Consider the following 12247-nt stretch of genomic DNA (forward strand, 5'->3'; position numbering starts at 1 on the left):
CCCAGGATGACAAGTGTACCAAGATTGAAAAACCCTGTTCTAATTAGGAAAATAAAAGAAGTGCAAATGAGTTGGACAAAATACTATTTTAAATTAGATAGTCAATCTGTACCACCTAACCAAAAAGGTTATTTTATTTTTTTTGTCGGTCGTGGGGCCTGAACTCTGGGCTTGGGCATTGTCCCTCAGCTCTTCAGCTGAAGGCTAGTGTTCTACCACTTGAGCTTCAACCCCACTTCGTTTTTTTCTGTTTATGTGGTGCTGAGGAATCGAACCCAGGGCCTCATGCATGTAAGGCAAGCACTCTACCACTGAGCCACCTTCCCAGCCCCCAAAAAGGTTCTTTTTAAAGACCTTCTAAAAATCCATCTAGTTGCATGGTGCCAGTGGCTCACACTGGTAATCCTACTACTCAAGGAGGCTGAGATCTGAGGATCGCGGTTCAAAGCCAGCCCGAGTCTGTGAGACTCTTATCTCCAATTAACCACTCAGAAAACTGGAAGTGGTGCTATGGCTCAAGTGGAAGAGTGCTGGCCTTGAACTGAAGAGCTGAAGGACAGAGCCCAGGCCCCATCACTGACCCCCTCCCAAAAAAAAAATCCACCTAGTTATGGAAATCCAAGTATTAGGTATGGATGACAGGGTAGTAGTAAATAAAGAAAATGATATTTCAAAGGAATAAATCACTAACACCAGGTAAAATACAATTTAAGAATCCTCAGATTTCAAACGGCAGCATTAAATTTCTAATCAAGGGTTCAACTTCCAAAGACATGTTGCATTTGCTTTTTTAAGCAAAACAAATTCTGGACTCAAAGTCTCACAGAAAATAGAAAGGAGGAAGTCACTTTTTTTGTTGGTGGTGGTGGTAGGGCCTCTGTTGGGCGTTGTCCCTGAGCTCTTCAGCTGAAAGCTAGCATTCTACCACTTGAGTCACAGTGCCACTTCCGGCTTTTTCTGCTTATGTGGTGCTGAGGAATTGAACCCAGGGCCTCAGGCATGCAAAGAAAGCACTCTACTACTGAGCCACCTTCCCAGCCCTGCAAGTCACATCTCGCCTGTAATCCTAGCTACTCAGGAGGCTGAGATCTGAGGATTGTAGTTCAAAGCCAGCCTGGGGAAGAAAGTCCATGAAACACTTTTTTTTTTTTTTTTGGCAGTTGTCGGGCCTGAACTCTGGGCCTGGGTGCTGTCCCTCAGCTCTTCAGCTCAAAGTTACCGATCTAAACACTTAAGCCACAGCACCACTTCTGGCTTTTTCTGCTTATGTGGTGCTGAGGAATAGAACCCAGAGCCCCATGCATGCAAGGCAAGCACTCTACCATGAACCACCTTCCCAGCCCCATCCATGAAACTCATCTCCAATTAACCACCAGAAAACTGGAAGTGGTGCTGTGACTCAATGGTAGAACGCTCGCCCTCAGCTGACCACAACAGACCAAAAAAAAAAAAGGCAGGGTTGGGAAAGTGGCTCAGTGGTAGAGTGCTTGCTCTCTGGTCACAAAAATAATTATAACTAAACAAATGTATACATAACCAAGAAAACAGATGAAAAGAAAAGGTGACCTCTATGGATGAAAACAAAACATTTTGCAAACTCAATAGCCAATCGCAGGAGGCTGAGATCTGAGGATCATGGCTCAAAGCCACTCTGGGCAAGAAAGTCTGTTTGAGAGTCTTTTCTCCAATTAACCACTTGGGAGCAGAGTTGTGGCTCAAGTGGTAGAGAACTAGCCTTGAGCAGAAAAATCTCAGGACAGTGTCCAGGCCCTGAGTTCAAACCCCCAAGATCCCCAAACAGACACACACACACACACACACACCCCACCCTGGCAAAGCCATTGTTTCTGTCGAACTTCATGCTCCAGTAATTCACTGAACAATACAGGCCTTCTTGCTTTCATATCTCCCCTTCTTGCTTTCATATCTCCTGTGTTTTCTCTAGCCAGAACCTTATTAGGTATCTTTGCTATATTCTAAGAACACCTCAAAGCATGTCCAAAATCCATATTCTAATGTCATCTCCCTCATATTACTTATTACCTATCTGAATGGTACTACTTAGTTCCCTAGGCAAAACAAACAGGTTGTTTTTCTTGGGTGCTGGGATTTCTTATGTATACTAAGCAAGCGTTCTATCACTGAGCTAACACCCCAAGCTTACTTCTTCATTCCCATAAATAACCAGTATTTAGTTCCTTAGAAACCATCTTTTATTTTCATGAGGTTTGAAATCAGAGCCTGGACACTGTCCCTGAGCTCTTTTGCTTAAGGTTAGTGCTCTACCATTTTGAGCTATAGTTCCACTTCCAGTTTTCTGGTGGTTAATTGGAGATGAGTCTCACTCACTTTATCCAGGCAGGCTTTGAACTTGGATCCTCAGATCTCAGCCTCCTGAGTAGCTAGGATTATAGGCATGATCCTCCAGCTTCTGGCTCACTAGATAGCATCTTCTTAGCATTACTCAAACACAATTCCTCCTGGCTATTTACACTTCCTCTTAGTTCAGACCATGACTATGCAATAGCTTTCCAACTTCCAAACACAGGTTCATTTTTCACTGTGGGAACTGAGAATCCTCCATGTCCCATAGATTCCAGGGTAAAAACCCAAAGTCCTTCGTAGTCTTTAAATCTCTCCACAGCAGACACTTTTTACCACTTCTCCAAGCATTACTGGAATTCCAGATTACTAGTTGTATAGACTTCCACATGTCTAAGTCTCCATGACCTTGTACATTTAATCCTGGGAATCCCTTTCCTAGATTTGGTAGGTAAATAAATATTGGAAGACTTAACTTCACATTTCTGCCTGGAAGCCTGGATCAGGTATTTCTCTAATGCTCTCAGGCTTGCGTTCACACAAGTACACACTGTAAGCCATACTTCTCTGCTCTCTCCCATATTGTAAACTCCATGGGAACAAATCTTTTCTTTCTTTCTTTTTCTTTTTTTTTTTTTTTTGTTGGTCGTGGAGCTTGAACTGGGGTTGGGCGCTGTCCCTGCGCTCAAGGCAAACATTCTACCACTTGAGCCACAGCGCCACTTCCGGTTTTCTAGTGGTTTATTGGAGTTAAGAGTCTCAGGACTTTCCTGCCCAGGCTGGCTTTGAACCGAAATCCTCATATCTCAGCCTCCTGAGTAGCTAGGATTACAGGCTTGAGCCACCAGCGCAGGGCCAAATCTTTTCTTAAAAGACTTAAGTGCCTTCTTTAATAAGTGTTTCACACATATTAAGGCCCAATAAAAGTGTGGGAAATGATAAATGTGCTAGTCCACCCTCCACCTCTGATTTGCATTTAGAAATTCCTATTGAAGAGCTACAAATGGCACAATTCTGATGTTCACTGTCTAAATAATTTTCCCATTCCTTCTTCATCGCACTTACTTTATCCTTCAAATTTTTTCCAAACCCCTTGTACATACTGTCACAGTAGCCTCTTCTTCCCTAACACTCATCGCAGTTAAATTTTTTTTTTTGATAGTACTCCGGATTGAACCCAGGGTCTTGCATATGCTTGACAAGCACTATACCACTAGCCCTTAGCCTATATAATTACTTCTTCAAAGTCTCTGCAAACACTGTTAACTCCATGAGCTTGTTTTGTTTCCAAGCCGCATTTCCTGATTCTGCCAGAATGTGGCACAGAATAAACTCGGTTACCCACTGGATTTAACTCTGTGAGGTGAGAGCAGAGTTCACTTAAAAGATGACCAAAATGAGGCATTAAAAAAAATTAAATAAGGGCTGGGAAGGTGGCTCAGTGGTAGAGTGCTTGCCTTGCATGCCTGAGGCCCTGGGTTCGATTCCTCAGCACCACATAAGCAAAAAGAAAGAAGCCGGAAGTGGCGCTATGGCTCAAGTGGTAGAGCGCTAGCCTTGAGCTGAAGAGCTGAGGGACAGCGCCTAGACCCAGAGTTCAGGTCCCATGACCGGACCCCCCCCCCAAAAAAAATTAAATAAATGACCATTGCCAGATATCAACAGGGCCGGTCCTAACTTGAGCCATCTGATTTCAGGTCCAGCTATAGACAACATCGCCAATAAAGTTACCTTGGTTTTTCAGAATAAAAGCAGTAGACTAGAAACAAGAGGAGGCAACCTGAATACCTGGACTTGCCTGCTTCACTCAAACAACAACAACAACAACAACAGAAACCCAACTCTCTAGGTGTTCCAAGCAGCTGAACGTTCGAGCAAACAGAGTGCCTTTAACCTAAGCTGTCTGGCCAGAAAATTACCCCCCAAGTTAAAGAGGCTGCAAGGAAACGAGCGAAGGAAGTATCTGGGATAGTCATTTGAAGAAGTGGGACGGGACAATAATGGCCCATTCTTTTCCTCCCAGGTTATCCTCTTCCCGAACAATTTACCCATCCGTGCAATGGGAGCGAGACCGAGAACAGCTTAGACTCTAAAGGTCTCCGAGGTTTCTTTCCGTCAGGGCACTGCAGAAATCAGGCCTCCACTACAGCTGATGGACAGGGAAGTGAAATCGAGCCCAGAGCCTCCCAGGACCGCTGATCACCCCGGCCCCACCTCAAGAGACCGCACCCAGGAGTCTGGGTCGGTCTAAGGGCCCCAACCCGGACCCCCTCCCCACGCAGAGCACACCACAAGCAAGTAGGTCAAGAAGGCCAAGATCAATGCCAGGAGCCCGTGGGACCCAGAGGCGACCCTGGGGTCGCCGCACACCCTCACCTTAAGAGTTGTGCCTCACCTCGGTTCAGCGATCAGCGGCTCTCCACTTCCGGTAAGAACCGCCCAGCAATCTCCGCGCGACCCACTTCCGGGCCCTCCCTGGGCGCGGTAACTCCCCCGCCCCCCCCACCGGAAATGAGCCGCGGGATTGAAAAGGCTGGCTAGACTCAAGCTCTGGGAGAAAGGCCGCTGAGATCCTGACTCCACCCCTACTCCCCACACCTAGGAGACTCGAGGCTGGCTCAAAGGTCACAAGGGAAAGGGATCTACCTCCTAGGCGAGAGCGCTCCCCAGAGGGGCTTGTCCACTAGCAGGTCCCGCCCCTCGACGGGCAGTACCCAACCGAAATCGCCCCCTGAGGCCAGCTGCAAAGAGGAGCCGGAATCACCGGCTAAGCTCCGCCTCCTCCTGGAAAGCGGACAGATAAGTGGCTGATGCTCCTGTCAGTTTGATTCCTGCAAAGGCCAGTTCATGTTCACTGAAAGGGTCTGGGTAAGGCTTGGTGGCGGGCGGGAGTCTCTGAGGGCGGAGAGGTCCCCTCGAGGCAAGCTCCGCTTCTCCCCAGGCTTGCACTCTTCGGTTGCCCCGCCTGCAAGGTGGAGGGCGGTAGCGGGTGGCCGCACGGTGAGAGGACTCCCGGGGGCTGGACGCTGGAGGCCGGCCGCCGAGCGCGCGCCGTGGGCCCCTCCCGGAGCGTGTGTGCGTGCCCGGCCCGCAGGGCCCAGGGCTGGAAAGGTGGAGAAAGCACTCCACTCTCGCCCCATTTCCTGTTTGCTCAGTGCGCTTTGTGACCATAGATGGTCAGGTCAGGGGACCGCGCGGAAGCCTCTGCTCTGCGGCTTCCGTGTCCTCCTCCCTCCCCGCAGGGCGCGCGGGGTGTGGTCCCTGTGAAATGAGACTTACGCAGTGAGTCGGCCTCGGATCGCAGTCTTCTGAAAAACGGCTCTTGACGCGGCTTCTCCCTGGGCGAGGCTTTCCCTCCAGGCTGCCGGTCAGCCCAGGGCTCCTTTCGATCGGGGGCTGCAGCCCGCCGGGAGACCTCGCTTCCTTGCCCTTAGACTGGAGACCACATCTTTGTTTCGTCAGGACTGACTCCTTCCAGCTGGTCATTATCTTCCCACAATGATTTATTTCTAGAAAAAGATTGGCGTGTGTTACAAACCCCCACCCACCCCGGACTATGACAGCACAGTGTTCGAGCTGAATGCAGGCGTTATATGCCAGAGTCAATCATTCAAATACCGTTCTTATAATAGCTACCATTACAAGCCAGGCTTGTACTGAGCACCCGAGCGCATTTTCATTTAATACTAACAGCAGCTCTGCGGTAGGTACTATTATATCCTCCGGGTTTCAAGCGAGGAAGCTGAGCCAAGGTCGCAAAGTACATGCTGGAACTTTGAAGGGAACACACTTCTGACTCAAAACACCATGAACTTAATTAAATCCTATAATAGACCATTCTGGAATCAATTTGAGGTAGAATGGTCCAGTGCCTTTGGCCCTGAAGACAAGCTGGGTTCTATTTCTGACTTGGGTCAGGCTTTGGTCAAGCCAAATGGGAAAACTTACCGGGCCTCTTGCCAGTTAAACGACTTCCAGTATCTGTAATGAATTGAGCCAGGTGCTGGTGGCCCTGCCGGTAATCCTAGCTACTCAGGAGGCTGAGATCTGAGGATCATGGTGAAAGCAGCCTGAGCAGGAAAGTCCATGAAACTTTATCTCCAATAAACCACCCAGAAAAAGGCAGAAATGGTGGTGCTGTAGCTCAAATAATAGAGTGCTAGGCTAGCTTTGAGCCAAAGACTCCGCTCCCTGTCCAAGTTCAAGCCTCAGCACCAAGGAGGGGGGAGGAGGGGGTTGAAATCCATTGGTGCAATCGTTTAAAGATAAAAATAAATTTCATAAAAAATAACATTAAGTATGGTACAAAAATCACTATATTTTAAAATATTTGCATCTTAAAAAATGCTCTCACTGGGCTGGGAAGGTGGCTCAGTGGTAGAGCACTTGCCTTGCATGCCTGAGGCCCTGAGTTCGATTCCTCAGCACCACATAAACAAAAAGAAAAAAGCCGGAAATGGCGCTGTGGCTCAAGTGATAGAACACTAGCCTTGAGCTGAAGAGCTGAGGGACAGTGCCCAGGCCCAGAGTTCAGGCCCCACAACCAGGGACCCCCCCCCCAAAAAAAATGCTCTCACATGTGCATTCATGTGTGATTACAGTCTTAGGCCTGTGATTAAACCCTCCAGACTACAGGCTCATCTCTGTAATCCTAGCTACTCAGGAGGCTAAGATCCAGCCCGAGTCTGTGAGACTCTTATCTCCAATTAACCACACACACACACACACACACACACACACACACACACACACACACACACACACACACACACACACACACACACACACACACACACACACACACACACACACACACACACACACACACACACACACACACACACACACACACACACACACACACACACACACACACACACACACACTAGCCTTGAGCAAAAGAGCTCAGGAACAGAACAATGCCCAGGTCCCAAGTTCAAACTCCAAGTTCAAACCGCCCCCCCCCCAAAAAAAAAGAATGTATCTGAAACCTGAAACCAGCAGTCAGTTAACCTTGATGTTAGGCTGGACAATTGAGGATTTTTTTTGGGGGGGGGTGTCATTCTAAGGCTTGAACTCAAGACTTCTCTCTTGCCACTCTACTTTGTGCCACCCCCTCCCCTCATGCACCTCCTTCCCCTAACCTTCAACTAGTCCTCCTAAATCTCTTTGGAGTACTGTGGAGAAATGCATAGAGAAAGGGAGAGGGTGTGGGGCAGGGAAGGAGGATGAGAAAGAAGGAAGTTTCCTTACCTATAAAATGGGGAAGATAACTCATGGGATTATGATAAGAAATGGGAGCAATAACCTCTGAAGTCCCTTTGTAAAACTGCAGTAAAGTGTGCACACACAAGTCAGCCCTTTCCCCTAAGGTTCTTCTTTTAAGGATTCTAGACACCCATGCTTGTAAATTAATTGTGCACTTCTTATGTTATAGGCACTATAATATTTTATACCGGGCACAACTAGGGATACAGCAGGAGACAAGGGACACTCTGTCAATATCATCATGGAACACACAGCCTATTTTGGAAACAGGTGTGACCATCAGAGGTGGTTGAAGATGTTCTGACTTCTGGCTTCCAGCATTTTTTTTCCCTCATTGGCCTTGCCCTGTTTCCAGTACCAAGTACCTCAGCTATAGTGAATTTTCATTTATCATGTGTTCATTAAGTACCTTGAGTTCAGAAGACTCATTTCCTAGGCTGATATGGATGGGTAGATGATGAAGAGAGGGCTGGGCATGTGGCTTAGTGGTAGAGTGCTTGCCTAGCATGCATGAAGCCTGGGGTTCAATTCCTCAGTACCACATAAACAGAAAAAGCCAGAAGTGGCTCTGTTGCTCAAGTTGTAGAGTGCTAGCCTTGAGCAAAAGAAGCATAGGGACAAGGCCCTGAGTTCAAGCTCAGGTCTGGCAAAAAAAAAAAAATGTAGAGAATGGATAAATAGTAGTGAGTATGGGAAGAAACTGCGCCAAGTTCAGATGAGAGGTTTCTATAGGAGAGGAATAAGAGATAAGGCTAAGAAAAAGAGACATATTTCTTTTTTTATATACTTTTATTTTATTATAATGGTGATGTACAGAGGGGTTACCATTTCATAAATCAAATAATAAATTCTTTTTGGACAATGTCACCCTTTCCTTTGCTCTCTGTTTTTCCCTCCCATCCCTACACACACCTCTTAGCTTTTTTTTTTTTGGGGGGGGTCCAGTCGTGGGGCCTGAACTCTGGGTCTGGGCACTGTCCCTCAGCTCTTCAGGTCAAGGCTGGCGCTCTACCACTTGAGGCACAGCACCACTTCCGGCTTTTTTCTTTTTGCTTATGTGGTGCTGAGGAATCGAACTCAGGGCCTCATGCATGCAAGGCAATCTCTCTACCACTGAGCTACCTTCCCAGCCCCAAAAAGACATATTTCCTATATGAACTTTGGAAGAGACACAAACATTCAAACTATAGCACTTTGGGGACAGATCTAGTTTGAAGGGTCATATTAAATCACCTCTTTTCAGTTATCCACTTTATCATTCCTTTCATAAAATAGTGTCGGCTGAGCTGGTGCTAATGGCTCATACCTGTAAACCTAGCTACTCTGGAGGATGAAATCTGAGGATTGTGGTTTGAAGCCATGAAAAGTTCATGAGACTCATGTCCAATTAACCACCAAAAAGGCAGAAGTGGAACTGTGGCTCAAGTGGTGGAGCAGCAACTTTGAATGAAAAAGCTAAGGGACAGCACTCAGGCTCTGAGTTCAAGTCCCAGTACTAGCACCAAAAAACAAAAACAAAAAACACTCAAACAACAACAATAACAAAAGTCTCAGATGTTTTGTTATAGTTTTAAGAAGTGTTAAGAAATCAGGCAAACATTCTCATTCAATTCAATACTACTTTTCCTTCTTAGCAATATTATAATCCTAGTTATTTGTGCAGTTATATTTTTTTTTTTGTGTGTGTGTGTGTGTGTGTGTGTGTGAGAGAGAGAGAGAGAGAGAGAGAGAGAGAGAAAGAGAGTGAGAGAGAGGGAGAGTGTTATGGGGCTTTAGCTCAGGTTTCCTGGTGGTTAATTGGAGTCTCACAGACTTTTCTGCCTAGGCTGGCTTTGAACTGTGATCCTCAGATCTTAACCTCCTGAGTAGCAAGGATTACAGGAGTGAATCACCAGCACCCAGCGTACAATCATCTTTAATGTCTTTCTCCCTTATAAGTTCCTTTTTCCCCATGAATCCTTATGTATCTGGCATAAAATTAACACTTAATAAATATCTGTAAAAAAATGGATTAAATAAAAGCATGAGAGAGGTCAGGGTATCTGTAAGACTTGGAATGTGGATGATAGAAAGTGACAGGAGCTCTGGATCCAAGTTTGGGGACTTTATGAGTCTCAGACCTCAAAATCCAGTTTGATAAGGAAAGGCGAGAAAGGAATGCAGTTAATCAGTTTACAAGCAAGAAATGCAACAGAGAGACCATTGATTCTCACATATGCCCCCTGTTCCTATATATCATTACCTTTTCTTTTTTTTTTTCTTTGCCCGGATTTCAGCACATTCCAAACCTGCAAAATTGTTTTGTCTTAGAGGGTGCTACCCTAGTTTCCTCCTTATCTCTCAGGGTTTCAGACACTAAAGTCTGGCAGTTCATCTGGAGCATTTCCCAGCCTGGCTGAGAGCACTGTGTGCATCTGTGCAGCTTGGCTCAGAGCCTGACTGCATTTGGGCAGATCCTATATCCCCTGCCAGAAGGAGCTGATGACAGTAGTCTATAAGAGCCTGACTTTGTTCCCTTCCTAAGGTAGGGATCCAAGCTCCAGCCTGAGCTAGGGATCCTGGGCCAAAATTTAAAAGTTGTCAAAAGAAATAGCAACAATATAGTTTGGTAGTTAAGGACTGGCTTTGAGGTCACCCTGACCTAAAAAGAATCCAAACTCTGCTACTTACTAATGTAGGATTATCCTCATTTAACCTCAAAGTAGGAAATTAAAACCCATCATGAATGGTTGACATGAATTAAAAAAAGATTAAAAAAATTATTTAAAAAGCAACTCACAGCCGGGCGCTGGTGGCTCACACCTGTAATCCTAGCTACTCAGGAGGCTGAGATCTGAGGATCGCGGTTCAAAGCCAGCCCCGGCAGGAGAGACCGTGAGACTCCTATCTCCAATAAAACCACCAGAAAACCGGAAGTGGCGCTGTAGCTCAAGTGGTAGAGCGCTCGCCTTGAGCTGAAGAGCTAAGGGACAAGGGACAACGCCCAGGCCCAGAGTTCAAGCCCCACGAACGACAAAAAAAAAAAAAAAAAAAGAAAACCCAAAACCAAAACCAAAAACAAACAAACAAACAAAAAAGCAACTCACAGAAAACAATGAATTGTAACAATTATTTTTCTTTTCTTTTTTTTTTTTTTGTCGGTCATGGGGCTTGAACTCTGGGCTTGGGCGCTGTCCCTCAGCTCTTCAGCTCAAGGCGAGCGCTCTACCACTTGAGCCACAGCGCCACTTCCGGTTTTCTAGTGGTTTATTTGAGATAGGAGTCTCACGGTCTTTCCTGCCCGGGCTGGCTTTGAACCGCGATTCTCAGATCTCAGCCTCCTGAGTAGCTAGGATTACAGGCGTGAGCCACCGGCGCCCGGCCTTTTTTTTTTTTTTTTTTTTTGGGGGGGTCCGGTCATGGGGCCTGGGCGCTGTCCTACAGCTCTTCAGCTCAAGGCTAGCGCTCTACCACTCGAGCCAGAGCGCCACTGCCAGCTTTTTTTTTTTTTCTCTGCTTATGTGGTGCTGAGGAATCGAACCCAGGGCCTCATGCATGCAAGGCAAGAGCTCTACCACTGAGCCACCTTCCCAGCCCTGTAACAATTATTTTTCAATACAGAAAATCTATTGTCTGTGTCCCTAATGAAGACCACTAGAAGTAAAATAGTCTGAAGTGTCAAAATACAATATGGTATCACTTTTGTCCCCATCACTAGAAAATTCCCCCAGAATCCCTGTTTATTAATTAAAAAAAAAATTTTAGGTCATGGAGATTGAACTCAGGAACTGGGCACTGTCCTTGCTCTTTTTTGCTCAAGGCTAATATTCTACCACTTTGAGCCACAGCTCCACATATGGTTTTTAGGTGGTTAATTGGAAATAAGAGTCTCACAGACTTTCTTGTCCAGGCGGGCATTGAACTGTGATCCTCAGATCTCAGCTTCCTGAATAGTTAGGATTACAGGCGTGAGCCACCAACACCTGGCCGTAAATACTTTTATTGCTAATGTTTTGGTTTAAAGTTAGGACCTATGTCCTTGACTACAAGGACATGAGTTAGTAACATGGATGCTTTTCCCTAAAGATAACAGAAAAATTGACCTTAATGACATCTTCTAAAGTATGTGTTTCACATATAAAAATGTGAAGGCTGGCAGTTGTGTGGCTCAGTAATATCAAAGATGAGCAGCTCTGATACAATGTTAGTGACTCCCTTCCCTTCTTTCCTATACAGTTGCAAAATGGTTGTTGAAGTCCAAGCTGTCACATCCTCTTTCAGGAAAGAGGAAAGAAAGATCCAGTATCTGAAATTGGGAAGCTAAAATTTTCTTGAGAACCCACAAAATGTACTCTCCTTCCTGTCTCATAGCCATAAAGAATTCAGCTTCCTTGCGGGGCGCAGATGGCTCATGCCTATAATCCTAGCTACTCAGGAGGCTGAGATCTGAGGATTGCTGTTTGAATACTACTCAGTATTTATTAATAAACTACTCAGAAAAAGCCAGAAGTAGCTCTATGGCTCAAATGGTAAAGCACTATCCTTGAGCACAGAGGTTCAGGGACAGCATGCAGGCCATGAGTTCAAGCTCAAGGACCGGTTCAAAAAAAAAAAAATTCAGCTTCCTTGTCTCTTAAAGGGGACTTTTCTTTTCTTTTCTCTTTCTTTCTGTCTGTCT

At 46.0% G+C, this 12247-nt stretch overlaps 1 protein-coding gene across 7 annotated transcripts in view; it reads right to left on the bottom strand.

The window, feature by feature from the left end:
• The window catches only part of LOC138803477 (adenylyl cyclase-associated protein 1), a 35009-nt gene extending 29240 nt beyond the window's left edge, over positions 1-5769 (bottom strand). For 2 of the 7 annotated variants that reach the window (XM_069987562.1, XM_069987561.1), the window contains exon 1: positions 5602-5769. The gene's annotated coding sequence lies outside the window, so the exon portion shown is untranslated. Of the gene's footprint in view, positions 1-4370; positions 4387-4698; positions 4830-5601 lie in introns of those variants that run through there. The other 5 variants (XM_069987560.1, XM_069987558.1, XM_069987559.1 and 2 more) reach the window with 5 other exon arrangements.
• Between the last annotated feature and the right edge of the window lie 6478 nt (positions 5770-12247).

Source organism: Dipodomys merriami, unplaced genomic scaffold (genome assembly GCF_024711535.1).
Source record: "Dipodomys merriami isolate MVZ:Mamm:240054 unplaced genomic scaffold, mDipMer1.0.p SCAF_34, whole genome shotgun sequence".
Classification (NCBI taxonomy): domain Eukaryota; kingdom Metazoa; phylum Chordata; class Mammalia; order Rodentia; family Heteromyidae; genus Dipodomys; species Dipodomys merriami.